Here is an 18,195-nt window from a genome sequence, read left to right on the forward strand (position 1 = left end):
ATTAACTATCAATAAATATTGAAGTAAATAAAAGGTATACATCCAAAACGAACCAAAAAAGTAACACTCTAAATAACATAAAAATAGAGACATACAAAAAAAAACACTTCAAATAACACAACAAAATTTGTCAACGATAGTTTTTATTTTGCCTCTAGAGGCCGCTCTTGTGCTGTATAATGACAGTGGATCCTTCAATGGTCATGACATTTCAGACACAAACATGGCATTTTCAAGTGTTGTACAGTGAACAAAAAAGAATGATTAACTGAACTGGACTGTTATAATTGAATCCACTGAAATGGTCCAACTTTAAAGGAGAATGCAAAATAATACTTCCTTGGTGTTTCTTTACTATTATTATTTTTTTTTTGCAAAGTATATTAGCAAAAGAACAAGCAATGAAAAACAGAAAAAAGATGACAGTGCCATCATACATTTAAATGTTCCATAAACACTCTTGTAATCATCTTAAAAAAAAAACCTTTTGATTCGATTACTTTTTCTATTTGATGAATAGGAAACAAATTCTGTCTTGAGAGTACGAACATCCTCCTTCTGACTGGAACACAATTATTTTGACCAGTTTTTTCCCCCATTATTATATAATAAAAATATTAGCAGGTTGATTATTACAATATATAAATTTAACCGATTACCTGCAAATGCCTAACGATAGCTGCCATTATAGTCAACTGTTGTGATGTCCAGAAATTGGCAAGTTTTGAATAAGCTGAATATTTTTATTAATTGGTACTAAAATGTATTCAAATATGCATGTGGTGCCTGAGAAAATCCATAAAACCATTTCTGTGTGATCAAATAGCATGTAAGCTTTGAGAGAGATGATAACTGTTGTCATGTATTTCTTTTGGTGTGCATATAAGATATATGTATTGCAGAAACTTGCCTGAAAAATTAAGGTCATTTCTATTCTGGGAAGAGCTGTAGTCGATTGTTTAGCTTACTCTCTGCTTAGATGTCTCGCCAAAAGCCTCTCAGATGCATCCATCGTTTTAAAAAAATGTCTCTGTTGAAGCTTAAGAAAAATATTCTGAACATTCCACTTGTTAAGAATGGAGATATTTTTGCGCTTCACTCTCGGGGCATTATGTAATCAGGCAGTGAAAGGCCAGTTCTATAAGCCTGTTCAAGTACTCTGAGGATTTTCATTCTCTTTACCACAAGCTCACTTTGTGAAGGATGGAACATACAGTTGAGGCTAAAGGTTTACACACACATCTACATGTAGGCTGACGATGTTCAGTTTCACTTTTTCACAGCTTCACACAGTTCACAATCCACATTTAAACAATTAATAAACATGTATTTCACTATACAGTCCCATCCGAAACTATTGGAACAGCAAGGCCAATTCATTTTTTTGTGCTCTACACCAAGGAGATGTGTGTTTGATATCAAAAGATGACTATGATAAGAGACTTTAGGATTTCAACTTTTATTTCAAGGTATTTACATCTAGATTTGTAAAACAACATAAAAGCAAAAGTATAGGAACAGATAAATCTTGAAGTAAATAACATCTATTTGGCTGAACATCCCCTGTTTGCAATAACTGCATCAAGCCTGTGACGGACTGACATCACTAAATTGTTGGTTTCTTCTTTTGTCATGCTCCTCTCTGGCTGTCCAGGCTTGGGCTCTTGACTGATGTCTACGTCAAAGTGAGGAGTAGGGATGCACCGAATGTTCGGGAATTGAAACTATTCGGCCGAAAATAGCAAAAAAAAAAAGCACTTTTGGTGTTTGTGAAAAGGCCGAATAAATTTGACCGAACAGTGACGTGTTTGATGACGTAACCAAATAGCCTAGCAACCAGAGTGAGACGTGCGAATGTCACGAGATCCCGTTCTGGCAGCGCGCTCGGAGAGATGAGAGGGCGCGCGCATGCACGAGCTACGTGCACGAGTGCTCAGCGAGCGCATGCTCTTCGGATATTGACAACCGGGACATTGTTTACTGTGGACACGTGCGTTTGTTTTGTTTCTGTTCTGTTTCCTCCCTGTTTTGTCATTGGTTGTTGTTCGGGGGTGTGGCTTTATTGTTTTCAGCTGCCAGTGCTTAGCACTGATTATATTATACTGCTTGCGTCCCTGTACACCTCGCGGAGTATTCTGTCACGTCGCGAGACGTAAGGGAGTAGAGTAGGGAAGCAGGTAAAGACGTATTTATTTAAGGGCACGCAGACAAATCCAAATCGTAATCCAAAAAACCTAGTCAAGACAGGCAGGGTCGGGCGATCGGAAAACAGGCATAAACGGGGCAAAGCAGGAATCAAAGTTGCGGTCACAGAAAATCGGGTCAGAACAAGAACCATGATCTAGTACTATGGACTGGGAGCAGAAAAACCAGCGGATTTCGACTTCGGCCAAGAATTTTCATTTCAGTGCATCCATTGATGTGCTGGATTTCTCAATATAATGGATCTGCTCACTATCCTTTACCTGTCTCTCCTTCATCAAGGAGGGACAGTTGAGTGTCTCCCACAGGCGCTGCTTGATCCTGCGGCCCAGCTCCTTGGACTACCAACATGGGGTTTCCGGTGGATGTCACCAACATCGGATCCACCACTGAGTGGTAGACTCCTTGGTATGCTGGACTGTGGATCGTAAGGTCGATGGAGCTCGCCCCTGGGGTGGTGGCAGCAGAGGAGGCTGGTTTTTGGTGCATTTCATGAAGCACAGCAGCGCTTACCACGTAACGATCTTCCAGTTTCCGCAGCTCTTCTTCTTGTACCGTTTCCCTTTTCCTCCTCTTTGCAGTCTGAACCAAGAAACATGACAAGAAGTTTCAATCAATATCATGTATAAGAATGTCTGATCTGCTTCTCCAAGTGTTCATTTGCTGTGTTCTACACAAAGTCAAGAAAGGTATACCTGATGCAGAGGGTTGGCATGTCTTCTCTTATGCTTCCTGCAGTAGGTATGATCTGGAGAAGACATTTCAGAGGCTTCCAGTAAAATTTCCCATAGATTTGAAGAAATGGTGAAATAGTTTTGGAGAGCAGTCCCAGCATGTGGATATCTCACTCTAAACTCGGTTTGCGTTTGGTCTTAAATTCAAATCAAATTCTTTTAGAATTTTAGAACCAAAAGATGAGTCATTTGTGACCTCACAGAATGCTGATTTCAGTTTGTTCATCAGTAGACCATCAAGAAAATAACAGGACAGAGAATTTAGAGATGATTTAGCTCTTATCATTCACAAATTATTATAAAAATAACAATAATGATGATACACACACACAGACACAAAAGCCAATAGAATTTTATAAGTAAGAATGACCAGAATTAACAATTCATTATCTTGGATGAGGGAAAATGTGTAAAAATATATATATATAAATAAAAACTACTGATGAATAATTCTATACACAATGAATTAAATCTCTAAAGTACCAAAAGAAAAAGCAAGAAAATGGCAGAAATGATACCATGCATGTCTTTGGCCTGGGGGAGGAAACCAGAGTACCCGGAGGAAACCCCCGCAGCACGGGGGGAACATGCAAACGACCCTGGCGGTGTGAGGCGAACGTGGTAACCACTAAGCCACCGTGTGCCCTTTCACAATTCAGCACTTTCAAAATTATGCATGTTATTGTGCACCAAGTGATGTCACTTGGGGAAGTAAGGCTTACTCTCCGTCAGAGTACACCCCCAGGGTGTGTGTCAGTAATGTCGGTAGTGGTGGGAACTTGTCGAGGGAACCAGTGTGATGATACCTTCTGGGTTCTGGTACCAAATGACGTCATCCCTGCACCACTCTATTGGGTGATGTGGCTGCGTCTCTCCTAATGTAAACATTATTACCTTTTCTGCATACGCCTGAATTGTTTTCTTTTGATTGCATATTGTTATATTTGATGCATATTTTCATTTGGTTGATGGCATTTTAATTTTTACATATCCTATATTTTGGGTACTATTGTATTTATATTTTGCTTCTACGAGATGATGCACTTTAAGGATCAGTCTAATTTGATGCAAAGATTTGTACATTAGCAGGAATGTAGCACAACATGGAGGTGAAAGCATGGAGGTCTGTTTGATCTCAATAGTGATCAAAATAATTGGGATTGGGATTTTGGCAATAATCGTGCAGCCCTAACGGCCAATGATATAATAAATAATTAATGATAAGAAGTCACAAATACAGCTATTTCAGTACATTTAAAAAAGTTTTTGGATTCAGCCAGGAGACTGGAGAAACAGACATGAGTACAGCTCACCAGACACGTGGCCTTTCATCACTCATGCTAAGCTTCAGAACAATGCAGCATTTACTTGGCTCTTTTTTCCCTCCCTTACTCATAGCCTTTCAAAGTAGTGCCTCAGCCTTATCGCACCACCACAGCTGTCGAGTCGCACAGATCCATGACCCATTGCTCGATAATTTCAAAAGCTCTTCTTGAAATCAGCGAAGTAACTGCGGCCTTTGAGGCTTTAGATTGAAACAGTCCAGTCTAATTGCACCTATTGTATCCTTCACTCATTTATCCTAATTACCGTCAACCACTGAATGTGTTGTTAAATGGAAAGAAAGCAGCACAATGTACGACAGTGTACTGTAGTGTGTGTGCTACATCTGTGGATGTAGCAGGTATCCAAAATGATCTGAGTTCATGGTTCAGCCCGAGTCATTTCTGACATCTCTTTATTCTCTGCTGCCTTCTTTTTTTTGGATTATGATTGTGCGCGTGTGCGCGTGTGTGCGTGTGTGTGTGTGTGTGTGGATGCAGACAGAATGAGGAAATTACTTTCTCTTGGCTCATTCTGCATCTGCACATCTTTCCTTCTGAGTTTTAATTGAATGTCTGTTGGGTTTCTTTTTGACACTGTCGACATTGTATATCGGCTTGTTATTATCTGTGCTTATTTCACTGAAGTGTCATAATGGTTAAACAAATACTTCACAGAAATATGCAAATGTAGGCAATAATGAATGTGTGTTAGAGTGTGGTATGTAAATAACACCATAGTAAGTGATGCCTACTGCATTATGTTCAGTGTTAGCCATGTTTTTTGGGTGAAACAGTTGTATAAGGGGTATCTTTTAACATTTTTAGTAATTTTTTGCTTGTTATACCAGTCTGAATCACTTAAGATGCAAATCTTGATACAGTAATTTGTGAATTCCAGCAAATAAGATATATCAAAACAAAACCACTTTTCAAAATGGGATGACGTTGTAGATACCTGGTACATGTAAAAATATTTGACCTCTAATAAAGGCACACTTTTTAGTATTTAACAGTCAGATTGCTTAGCTGCAATGTATAGACCAGGGATTCCCAAACTGCTGCATATCTTATGTACATCTGGAAGATTTAAATGTGACCTCTACTAGACGGCGTGTCAGAATCAAAACATCCCAGTTTTTTCTAAGTTCACTGCTTCCTTGAATCCTCATAAATCCATGTGTTCGAGTGGTTTTTGTCAGAAAAAATGGACGGCGTGAGAATTTTTTAAGTTCATTTTAATAAGTTAATTTTGCCATGTTAAAATAAAATAAAGACCTGAACAGTTTACATCCATAATAAACGCTTAAATCTTATAGTATGCTTTAGGTGTCACATTCATATTGGGGACCAGAATGACTTTTCGGGGGCTCATACAACATTATGAGCTGTAATTACAACATCGTGTTGGCATTCCTGTGCGTTCACCTCGTAATTACAGAATCCGACAGGACATGAAGGCAGCTAAAACTGTCAAATATGAAGTGATTTTATGTACAGAGACGTTAAACACACTGGCGAGCATTGTGTCTCTTTAAACTTTTTGCTGTCATCGTGATTGTCATGAGCTGCGTCTCAAAACGTAAACGTTGACCTTATATTTAAAAATATTTGCTAATCCTGGAAATCTGGAAGGTTGGTTCACAACCTTCTGGTAGGTTTGAAGGCAACATGGGAGGATTTTAACCCGTGTGTGTTAATTACAAAAAAGTTACACATAGGTCCCTAGAGGACAAAAACGTCCATGCCAAAAAACTGTCATAGAAATATTATATAATAAATATTTTTTTCCACTTTCACTGACTTTGATTTTTTTACCAGCATCAGTTCTGATCATAATTACCAAACCTTTTAAACGCTGGTTTCTTTACATAATGCAAAAATCTTCACAGCTCAGTAACTTTCTTTGACTCGTATACATGGGGTTTGTGGTTTCCAGTACAATATCATTTCTTTCTTTCAAACTGTTCACACACACACCACAACTCTGATATCCATACAAACACACACACACACACACACACACACACACACACACACACACACACACACTATTATAGCTGCATCATTTATTCAATGCTCTATAATACAGCAGAGTCAGAAAAAAAGGAAACGCATGTATTTTCCCCAGAGGCTCAACCTGAGAAAAGAGTACACATTTCAGAGTTAAAAAAAAAGAAGAAAAAATCAATGTTTTGAAGCCTTGTCAAGTAAATAAAAGCCCGTTAACACAGAATGCGTGATTTTATGCTTACATGCCATGGGGATTAAATATTGCAGTTTGAATGGGTTTCAGTGGGGACGTTTTGTCCTTAAGGTCCTGAGTGTAAATATTTTGTATACCTAAATTGATTTATGAAAGCAAATGAGGGTGAAATATTAAAATTCCAATAAAAATGCACACCTTTTGCAAAATGTATGCTGTTTGCATTAACACAGACAAAATGATAAAAAATAAAATCAAATGAAAAGACAAAAATGTCCATAAGGACGCACAAGGGTTAAAATTCATACCTGGAATAGGAAAACCGGTTAGTGTTAGTACTCAGTGGTCTAGTACAGTACATACGTATGTGATTTGAGACACAACACTAGTTTGTTTTATAATGGAGGTAGATGAACAGGGAATTTTTATTTTGCTAAAGTACACTAGTGCAGTATGTCAGGATAGTGAAAAAGACTAAAATCGCATGTATTACTTCTAAATACGTGAGTATGTGAGTTTCTGTCCTGACCCCACTTGTTTATTGTGAAGAGGCAAGGATTGATGTAATATTGATGAATTAATATGCTGTATGTTTACATCAGGTCAAGTCATTCCTACTTTGTATAAGCTAATTCAGTCACTTCTTCTATTCTGGCATGCAGTTCTTATTGTGTACTATAACAAACCCTCTTTATGAGGCTCATTACAGTACCCTGGTCTGAATACTGATCTGGAAAAAAAAGAAAACAACAACAATGTAGCAGCTTGTAAGAGCAGCGGGGAGCATTATGGAGTAAACAGCTCCCCTCATTATGTTATTTGTTTGCTGCAGTTAAGCAAATGGTTACAAATAACTGCTTTTAAAAGACTCGTAGTCAAGGACACAAAATCTGTTTCTCAGTCTCTCATGGACTAGTAATAGAGAGGAGCATATTTCTGAGACAAAGCCTCCTGTCTGTTTACAAGAGCACCTTTCCTTTGAATGTACCATGCTTGTAGAGGGAAGTTGCATACAGGATGAAGATAAATGACACCATGAAGGCAAAGAAGAGAATCACAGAAGTACAGCAGGACTCCCAGCACATCTGGACTGGAAGGCACGGTGTTGTTCGGTGTGAAGGTGACAGAGGCAATGATGGAGAGGTGAAAAAGTACCCATGCCTATGTTTATGCCTACTGGGGAAAATCACAATCCCCCCCCCCCCCTTTCAATTGTACATTCAACTACTGGTCATGATATTAGATGGGAAGCTAAAAAGTAATACAGTATATCAATAGCACAACAATGAATATTTTTCAACAAGTCAACAATGCGCTACATCAGGGATTCCCAAACATTTGTGCAACAATGTCAAGTGGACATCATGACTTTTCTGTGACCTCAAGCCTTGACTACCCTACATTTTTTAATTTCAGATTCATAAGTTGGAAGTTATTGTAACATTTTTATCAATTGACAACAACCACCCATTTTCAGTGCACACAGTGCAGTGCATGTATCTGGGTACTCTGGATAATAAATTTTTTGCCATAATTTGTATTCGTTTTCTTGACTTCGTTTTCAAGTCAGAGTCACTCGATGTGGTGGAGGATCTAGTAGAGGTAGATCCATGTCTAATCCATGTTTATTCACTCACTCCTACACTAGTGTCTTGTGTCAGGATGCCAAAAACGACTAAAATAGCATGTGCACTCTTCAATTAAATGTGGCTTATGTGAATGTGGCTCTCAGTAACATGTAATAGTCATAGCATAGTCATAGATTCTTTATAGTTAGTGCAATATTAATCTGTAAAATAAATAAAGTAGGGCTGCAACTAACGATTATTTTCTTAATCGATTAGTTGGCTGGATATTTTTTCAATTAATTGGGGGGGCAAACATTCAGTACCATTTTTTTTAGTTTATTTAAAATAAAATGCACAAACTGAGTGTTACAAATATAAGTTTCAGAGTAAAACTTTACACAACTGTTTGTCTAATTATACAAGACTGAAAAGAACCCAATACACACACACACACACACACACACACACACCAGAATATATATTATTAATTTAGGACTGTAGTTTAATTCAATGCTTTTTGTACATCCATAAAAAATAACGCATAAATACTTATATATATATATATATATATATATATATAAGTTTATATTATATATAAGTTTATATTATATAATAGTATTTATGCATTATCTTTTTATGGATGCACAAAAAGCACTGAATTAAACTACAGTCCTAAATTAAAAATAAAAACTCACTTTCACTGCACCTTATGGTTTGTGTTACTCACTGTCTTTAGGAATATTATTTTACTAGTGTTTAATTTTGATCACAGTGTTTTAATTAGACATTACAGATCTTACTCGTGCTACACTCTGTATCACCGCGTCTACACCACGAGTAATGAGCAACACAGCCTTGTTACTAACACATCATTTCCATTATAATAACCATCAGAATTTACACCGCAAGCGCGCAAATACAACATATAATGACAATAAACATAAATAAAACTAAACCTTGTAAGCAACTCTCACCATTTTCCCCTACCCCTTACACACAGTGGAGTATTTTGGATACAAACATGAGTATGACGTAGGATGTCATGAACTAGGAAGTGGCGTATACTTCCGGTTACTAAAAAAATCGCTCGTGTTCTATTTGAGACGATGTTATCTTTCTAAAATTCATACACTAGACGGTAGAGTATATAGTGCATAGTGTAAGTGTATAGTACATCAGTTGAGACACAACTTTAGTATTTACTCTCCGAAGCGTGATTTAGGAACAGAAGTAACGTAGTGAGTAAACGTGTCTCATGCCGCGCGCAGACCAACTAATCGATAATGAGATTCGTTTGATTCAAATCGATTTTCATAATCAGTTATTATCGATGTTATTGATTAGTTGTTGCAGCTCTAAAATAAATAAAACAGACGATTTTATTGTGAGTTCTTCTCATGACCTCTTTGCCTTGCTGGGTTCATGCCATGTTTATTCCAAATAGTGAATATGTTAGAAAAGTTTAACTCTTTTTTTTTTTTTTTTTTTTCTTCTCCAAACAACAAAACACCCCACTAAAACTTGCATCGTACTGTCATTTGTCATTTAGTGTAACTTGTACTTTCATTAGACGATGTGTGCTCAGCCTATCAGTTTTTAGTTTCTCCTGCAAGATATTTTGGTGAAAATAAAAGGGATGAATAAGTAAATAGTCCACCCTGTTCATGCTCATTACACTCATGAGTGTATTTCATGTGCACCTTGTCAATCACTGCTGATGACAAGTTAAAACGTAAATACTTTATACTTCACTTTCACCAGGCGTAAGTGCGTGTACAACTGCTATGTGAGCGGCATTGTTCACATACTCTCTTGCATATCTTATGTCCATCTGGAGGATCAGAAGTGGCATACAAACATAAGAACCAAAACATGTCTGTCCATCTGGTTTCCAAGTCAGACAAAAATGTTTAGTGATTTCATGCACAGTAACATTAAACAGACCAGTGAGCTCCGTTTATCTTTAAAACCTTCTGCAGTTGGCGCGATTGCTGTCATGATTCGCATCTCAAATCAAAAACCCTCACTGTACATTCGAAAGGATTTACTGATCTAGAAAATCTAGAAGAGTGTTACTCAAAACAGACCTTTTCTGTAGGTTTAAGAAGTGTTTAAAATTCAAACATTAACTGTAAAAGGAAAGCTGGTTAGTGTTAGTACTCAAAAGCGGTCTAGAATAAGTATCCGATTTGAGACAGCGTTAGTTCGTTTATTCAGTAGCAGACACATTGTCACGTGAAGCTACTCTACCTCCACTGTTTATGTTGGTATTTCACCATGCGGACACCACATTAATTTCTGAGGATGCTCACAAGTGATGCCTCAAAGCACTGCATTATACGTGCTGCAGCCATCTTGCATGCACATACCGTATGCATTAACAGCAGGTATAAATAAAACTTTATGGATGTGTCAGTGAGGGGAGTGGTGGGTGATGGCGTGGCTTAAGACATTTGCCAACAGCAGTTCATCTGATGTGGATGCAAAAGTGAAAATACATTCATACATATATAACCCTGCTAGCTCATGTATTTCAGCTATCCCTGAGGTTGTTACTTACACAGACCAGTGAGATATATATTTGCGTCCATGTGCCTGTGTCCGTTATGCAGGAACACTTATGAGTATATTGTACTTCATTCAGTTTGTACTTCATTTAGTCAGTGTTACCAAGCAAGTAAAGGACAAGAGGTGCTCAAGAAGGCTAATTTTATTCAGCTCACACCTGTTTGTAAAATTGCTTGGACCAGGGAGGTGGGTTTCACTCGCATTCTGCTGATAAATAACATCTCAGCAAGAGCCTGTGATTATACTAAAGGCTTGACATGTTGTCGATTTTGTTCAGTCCTCTGATTAAGCATGCCAAGTCTAAGCCTGTGGCTTATTGTTCTAGAGGATACTATTGCAGAATACCAGGAGTTTGGTGTGTCCTCTAAGCTGTTATTGTTACGTGACTGTTGTTCACACTTGAGAACAAGCATTGAGGCTGTGTCAAAATGATCTTTTTGTAATTCTGCTCCAGAACCCATTACATTACCTTTTGCCAAAGTGGACAGTTTTGTCCTGTTTGGCCCATGAGCAAGCCATGACGGAGCCCAACATGAATTGAGATTCAATTCAGTGTGTGGTGATGTGTTTCTGCAAAGGTCTCCTCTACAATTAACCTTGTGTGACGCACGAGAGCACAAAACAAACAGCAGTAGAGCCGGTGTATGGGTGAGTGAGCGCTGGCTGATGGAGTGCACCGCCTGCTGTTTCATTAGAACCAAAAGTAGGACCTGAGCCAAACTTCAAGCCATCCATCTAACACAGACTGTACTATATTAAATACAGAGACAACCTTATCATTTATGAGAACCTTCTCTGTGGTGATTTAATAGTAATCCCCCCCCCCCCCCCCCGTTTTCTCCCCAGTTTTCTCCCCAGTTTTGTCCTTCCAATTCTCACCTACTAGGTAACTCTCCCAATTATACAACGACTACCAACAGGGGAGGGTGAAGGCTAACACAAGCTTCCTATGAGACTCATACAGTCAACATCTTTTCGAATTGCTGCTCATTCTGCGTCACACTCTGAGGAAAGTGCTATCTGCTCTGTTCCTCGTACACAGACACCAACGATTGGCTAATTTCACTGTGATTGACAGGGGAGAGAGAGTATGCCATTCCTCTCACCCAGAGAGCTCAGCCAATTTTGCTTTCTTGACTACCAGCCATGGATGGGATTCAAACTTCTTTGATCTCCTAACAGGAGGGTTTTTTTTTTTTTATATACAAAGAGTGGTGTGAAAAACAAAAAAACATCTGGTGAGAGGCAGTTCTGCAAATGGAAGCACCTTGATGAGAGAGGCCAGAGGCTAGATATCTAGATTGGTTCGTGTTCACAATAACTCGAATAACTACTCTTCTGCAAATGTGCTGAGCAGAAAAGCATCTCACACGATACAACAAAGGTGTTGAGGTGGATGGGCTGCAGACTGGTTGTTTTAGTTACTGTAGGCTGTCTGTGAGCTCCAAAATCTGTCCAATTGAGGGTACCACCACAGTGGCAAGACGGTAAAGTTTTGTACAATTTTGTCTGTGCATGTAGAAGGATGGGCAACAAAACATTTGTACAAATGTTGGTATGTAAGGGCAGTGGGGGATCAACAGTTAAGGCTCTTGGTTACTGTTGGGGTTCAAGCCCCAGTACCACCAAGCTGCCACTGTTGGGCCCTTGAGCAAGGTCCTTAACCCTATCTGCTCCAGGTTTGATGTATCTTGCCTGACCCTGTGCTCTGACCCCAACTTCCTAACAAGCTGGGATATGTGAAGAAAAGAATTTCACAGTGCTCTAATGTACAGTGCTCGCCACTAATATTGGCATCCTTGGTAAATGTGAGAAAGAAGGCAGTGAAAAATTTATTTGCAAATAATATATCTGTGATGTGCCGCAAAAGGTTGTTGAGCTTCACAAAATGGGAAGTGACTATAGCACAAGCATTGAAAATGCCCATTTCCACCATCAGGGCAATAATAAAGAAGAACTGGAAATGTTATGAATCAACCTGGAATTGGACGTGTGTCTATATTGTCTCAACACACTGTGAAGAGGATGGTTCAAGTGGCCAAAAAATCTCCAAGGATCACGGCTGGAGAACTGCAGAAGTTAGTTGCGTCTTGGGGTCAGAAAGTCTCCAAAACTACAATCAGATGTCACCTACATCACCACAAGCTGTTTGGAAGGATTTCAATAAAATAGTCTCTACTCTCATCCAAAAACAAACTCAAGCGTCTTCAGTTTGCCAGACACTACTGGAACTTCAAATTGGATCGGGTTCTATGGTTAGATGAAACCAAAATAGAGCTTTTTGGAAATAAACACCAGAGGTAGTTTTGGTGCACACAGAGAGATAGCCGTATGGAAAAGTACCTCATGCCCACAGTTAAATATGGTGGTGGCTCTTTAATGTTTTGGGGCTGTTTTTCTGCCAGACGACCTGGACATTTTGTTAGGATACGTGGCTTCATGGACTCTATCAAATATCAACACAGATATTAAATGAAAACCTGATTGCCTCTGCCAGAAAGCTTAAAATGTGCCGTGGTTGGATCTTCCAGCAGGACAATGATCCAAAACATACATCAAAATCAACACAAAAATGGTTTACTGACCACAAAATCAAGGTCCTGCCATTGACTAAGTATTGACTAAAAGGGTGTCAATAATTGTTGCTCACCTATATTTAACAAAGATATTTTTTTTATAAACCTGTGTTTTGTTTGCAGTTGTTTGATATCCATGAGAGCAGAGTATTTTTGTGAATTATTTGAACAAAAGATCAAAAGGTTAAACAGTAAAGACATTTCACAGACTATCCATCCACCCATCCATCTTCTACCGCTTACTCCTTCATTTCACAGACTACTTTGCTCATATTTACCAAGGGTGCCAATATTAGTGGAGGGCACTGTATAAGTGACAAATAAAGGCTTCTTATTTAAATGGTCAATTAATACCATTATACTGTATTTTTAGAATTACTTATCATACTATGTAAATTTCAAACCAAAGCTAAGTACATTTACAAGCAGAATTTGGTGTAATTTATTGCCATGTTAACATTGATGGTATATTTATATTATAACAGTACGTTTTAAACAGAGGGCTGTTGGGCTGAGTGTCAATTCTACATTGTTTTTTTTTTTGAAGTTAAACTCAGTTATAACCTAGTTTACAGGCTGTGTCTCCTGTGTGTATACGTGGAGGAAGTGAGTAATGCAGCAAGGATTAGCCTGTGAGTAGTTGCAGAACTCTGTATGTACACTTTGTTATCAAAGTGTTCATCTTCCAGTGAGGAATAGCTTACTGTGGGCGACGGCTGCTGTCTGAACCGAAGGCACAGAACATGCTATACTGTGTGTTCAGTGGCATTCTGCCAGAAGGAAAGCTGTAAAGTGGTATACATGTGTATGCGTGCTCAAAGGCTGTTGTAAACCCTTCAATCTGGCAATCTTCTTACCTGTAGCCATTCTTATACAATTTAATTGGCATGTTCTCAGATACCAGTGCTGTGCTGACGCATGCACAGTTAAGCAGCCTACAGCATAAACACGACTCTACATCGGGAAGCCATGGGTGGTGTCATTTTTCTAGATTTGCTTTCTTAATATACAAATTCACAGTTGTAATAATACCTACTCATCTTATATATATAATTGCATAAACCAATATATAGCCTAAAAAAAGTGGAGCACCAAGCTTCAAGCCAATTGGTTGCACATGCTTAGATTTGTAGATATGTTTTTAGCTTGTCAAGACCACAGTCCACTTCAATTTTTTCAACTAATAACTTCAAGGAGAACCCCTTTTGCCTAACAGCAAACTGATATAATACCTTTTTCCAAACTAAAGTAAATGCACTAATTATTAGTTATATACCAAAACGCTGTTGAATTCTGGAATCTGATTGGTCGGAAGGTGATTACTTTTCTTTACCTGCAACTTAGACAGTAATGCCAGCTGCAAGGTGAACGAAAGGTTTATATGAATGCGCTTGTTAGAATACATCATTGTTCTATAGACGGCCATTTTAGTCATTTTACATAAACAGTTGCATCTCAAAAGCATCAAAATAGACTAAGCTGCCATTTAAAGAACAGTAATGTGTTACATTTTTTTTTCACATTAAGCTATATTATATGCAGGTATACAGCAGTGCCCTGACAAATGTTTTATCCTTAGTGTACCTGTGATTATAGCTAAACGCCTTATTTAATCAAAGGTTAGTAGATTGATAGAGCTGTAGTTGATGTGGAGAGGCATATAATATGAAGTGCTCCTTTAAGAAGTGCTACAAAGTAGGGTCTAGATAGTCCGTGGGACTGTTTTATTAATGCCATACCCACCAAGATCCATCTATTTTTCATACCGCTTATCCAGCTCATGACTAAGTTAAAGCATTTGCTAAAACTGATTGCACACAGTGTGTTAAGCAATGTGCCAAACCCTGTAAGCGTCATACAGTACCTGGCTGCATGCTCTTGCGTTTAGTTGAGCACCATGGAATCGCAGTCCCGGTGCACACCTCTAGTAGGGACAGTTTCAGCCAAACCTGTTAGATACTGTATAGTAGTAGGACTTGACAATGCATTTGATAAGAAATGGACTAAATAAAATGAGTAAGACATGCTTATCAAGAGATTAGCATGTAGCAGCTGTGGATATAAAAAGTCTACACATCCATATGCCCTTTTTGTGAGTATGAACAACGTACTAATTGTTGTAGTAGCTTTATAGTAGCAATAAGTTTTATCGGAGCAGTTTCTCCTCCTTCGCTTTTCTTGTCCCCTAGACTAAGTGGACATTAACTCCCTTGGGTTGGGACTCCTTGTTGGGCAGTAAAACCCAGTAGCAGAACTAATTGCTAATTTGTGTTTAACCAGAGGGCCTTTCCAGTTAATTAATGTAGTAAACATCCTTTCATGTGAAATATAGGCGCATGTTTTGTGCGTTTTCAGCTTATCCTGTTAAATTAATGAAATTTCCTTCTGTCTTTCTTGCTGCTCCCTGGCTAAGCTAGATTTTGTTACTCCTCACAGATGCTAGCAATTTAAAAATTATTTTTGTGAGTAACTGCTAAAATTGCTCAGAGTTGAAACAAACAACACTGAAAAAAAGGTTTTTCGAGACATACAGCTTTAGAGCTGTATCCCAGGCTTCATGTAGTGCTCGAAGTAAGTGTGACAAAAAGAGAAGACAGACCAACCACTCTTAATGTTAGTCTGAGTAGCATTTATTTTAAAGTCTAGCTTTGTAATTTGGCTTAAATGTAGCTTTGGTCATAGAAAATGTGTAGATTGATGTAGATTTTAATAAGACTAGTGGACGTATGTTTTCCATGTCTGTAAGCAGCTCTATGATGTCCATAGCCCTGTTCAGACGGGATTATTTTTCAGGACACATGGCTGTAAAGTAATTGCTACTACGGATGTCTGTGATATTTATCGTCAATTCACATGGGATAAGCGATTTCTGTAGAAATTGCCGAAATGTCTTAGTCCTTTACATGCTGACGAGCCATTACAGCAGCCACGTACATCATACGTAACATGGTGCTGCACCTCAGTGTTTGATAATACAGCATTGACGAAGCAAAAGAAAAGCTGCAACTGGACGAGAATAGAAACTTTGTTTAGTTTCAGTTTGGGGAGAATGACGTTATCAAACACCTTTTTAACAAATGGTACATAATCATAACGTTTGGGAGGAGATTTTTCGGGACGTTTGCGATTTTTGCCCCTCTGTTGAAATGGCGTTTGGTGAGTGGACTAAATGTCGAGAACGGATTGACTACGTAAAATAATACAGAGAGTACGTATGCATGGGATTAGTTTAACCTGGGGTTATTTGTACAAGCTGTTTTATAGTAAGTAAACGATGCTGTCATCTTCACCAGCTAAGGAACGCGCTTCTGGAAAAAGTCCGGGGAAACTAACTGGCATGACCAGTTCGCACGGGATTAAAATCACAGAGAAGCTCTGGTAATTTAATAATTACCCCACCTCCCCATATAAAACTAGTTATTTGCTGTTATTTATTTATTTATTTTTAATCAAACTGTTCAGGTTAACATTTTCATAAGAAATTCTGCAAAAGCACTGTTTTCGAGTAGTGTCAGCTACTTTTTAATTTAGACTTCTAACAGACTTTTTAGACTGTCTAATGTCCTTGATATTTTTTAGCATCTTTAGTATATATACAGGCCTGGAGAGTAACGGAATACATGTAACGGTGTTACGTAATCAGGATACAAAAAACTGGTAACTGTAATCTATTACAGTTACGACAAAAAACAAAGTCATCATATTACTGGTACATTTTGTAAACAATGGGAATACTATCAAGATAAATTGATAAATAATTTTTTCCCCATTTAAAACCAAAGAAAGGAATCTTTTGACATAACACAATATAGAAAGCTGCTTGGTGTTAGCTCTGGTTCTCTCTTGCTAGTCGTACCTCTTTCATATATAACAACATTACACTTATTTCATGTCTCCTTCAAACAGAATGGTCAATGAACAACATTTACGAATTATGTGTAGCACAAAACAAACACTGTTCATTCATCCATATCTCTCATATCACTCTGCACTCTCACTCTGCCCTCTCATTCCTAACTTTTTTTACCAGGTGGTCCAAAGTAATTTAATATAGTTTTAGAATAAGGGCGTTCAAAATAGATTAAACCTAGATCATTATTCAGGTATGTGCACACAGCTTTATCCATATCAAAGTTTCTACTATTGCGTCTGTTAAAGTAACTGTTTCCGTTAAGATTTTCCAGCCAAGTCTGACCAAAACTAGTATTAGCTTGAAGCGTTAGCAAGCACACCCACTGTGTTGCCGCTCATGTCATCTAATGAACAGGATATTTAGATTGTATGTTAGAAAAAAAAACAGTCTATAATATTTTGTCTCCTCTTTTTTCTTGATGGAAATAAAGAGAGGTTTTGGTATAGTTTTTATTTTTGAAATACATTTTAGTCTGATCTTTTTTTCATCAACAATATTGCGTGTTGAAATAGTCACTGTTAGTGTTTAATGACGTTGGTGTCGTCTCGTCATCGTCTCGTCTTAGTCATGGAACAAAAAAGTCGCCGACAAACATTTTTCGTCATAGTTTTCGTTAATGGACTTAACACTGCTTTCGGGAGCTGGGATTGTTGGTCAGGGTTGGATTCTCACTTGCTAGTGTGAATGCAGGGGTAAAAAATTCAAAGTTTTATTATGTGAACCAATATATAGCATTGTACAAATCTCGGTGCCTGGATAGAGCATAAACGCCTCTCTACAGCTTGATGTTTAGACATATCTTACGAATGTTTCCCAGGAGAAGTTTAGCATTTAGCATTTTTAAGTGGAATATAAACAATGTAACCATCTCTGTCCCTTGTTCAGTGTTTATTCCTGTTTCCCAAGAAGCCAGGAAAGTCTGCATCATTGTTCAGTCATGCACTCGTCCTACATTTCCCTTTGAGGTGCAAACTAACCAGCTGAACAGAGCTAATGTATTCTTAGGCACAGTGCTCTGATGTGAGCTGTTTGGTATGAGTGTCCTGTTTGCAGGACTAATTATGGTTTTGACATTAGGGAACGCATCAATAGCGCAGAGCTCATAT

The 18,195-nt window shown here is 38.1% G+C and overlaps 1 protein-coding gene and 1 pseudogene across 1 annotated transcript in view; one reads left to right on the forward strand and one right to left on the reverse strand.

Annotated features, from left to right (window-relative positions):
• LOC128604436 (Kv channel-interacting protein 2-like) overlaps positions 1-18,195 on the forward strand; it is a 241,859-nt gene that overhangs the window by 53,381 nt on the left and 170,283 nt on the right. The gene's annotated exons all lie outside the window — the stretch shown is intronic.
• LOC128604437 (uncharacterized protein C22orf31-like) lies at positions 1,444-3,443 on the reverse strand (annotated as a pseudogene).

This window comes from Ictalurus furcatus, chromosome 29 (genome assembly GCF_023375685.1).
Source record: "Ictalurus furcatus strain D&B chromosome 29, Billie_1.0, whole genome shotgun sequence".
In the NCBI taxonomy this organism is placed as follows: Eukaryota; Metazoa; Chordata; class Actinopteri; order Siluriformes; family Ictaluridae; genus Ictalurus; species Ictalurus furcatus.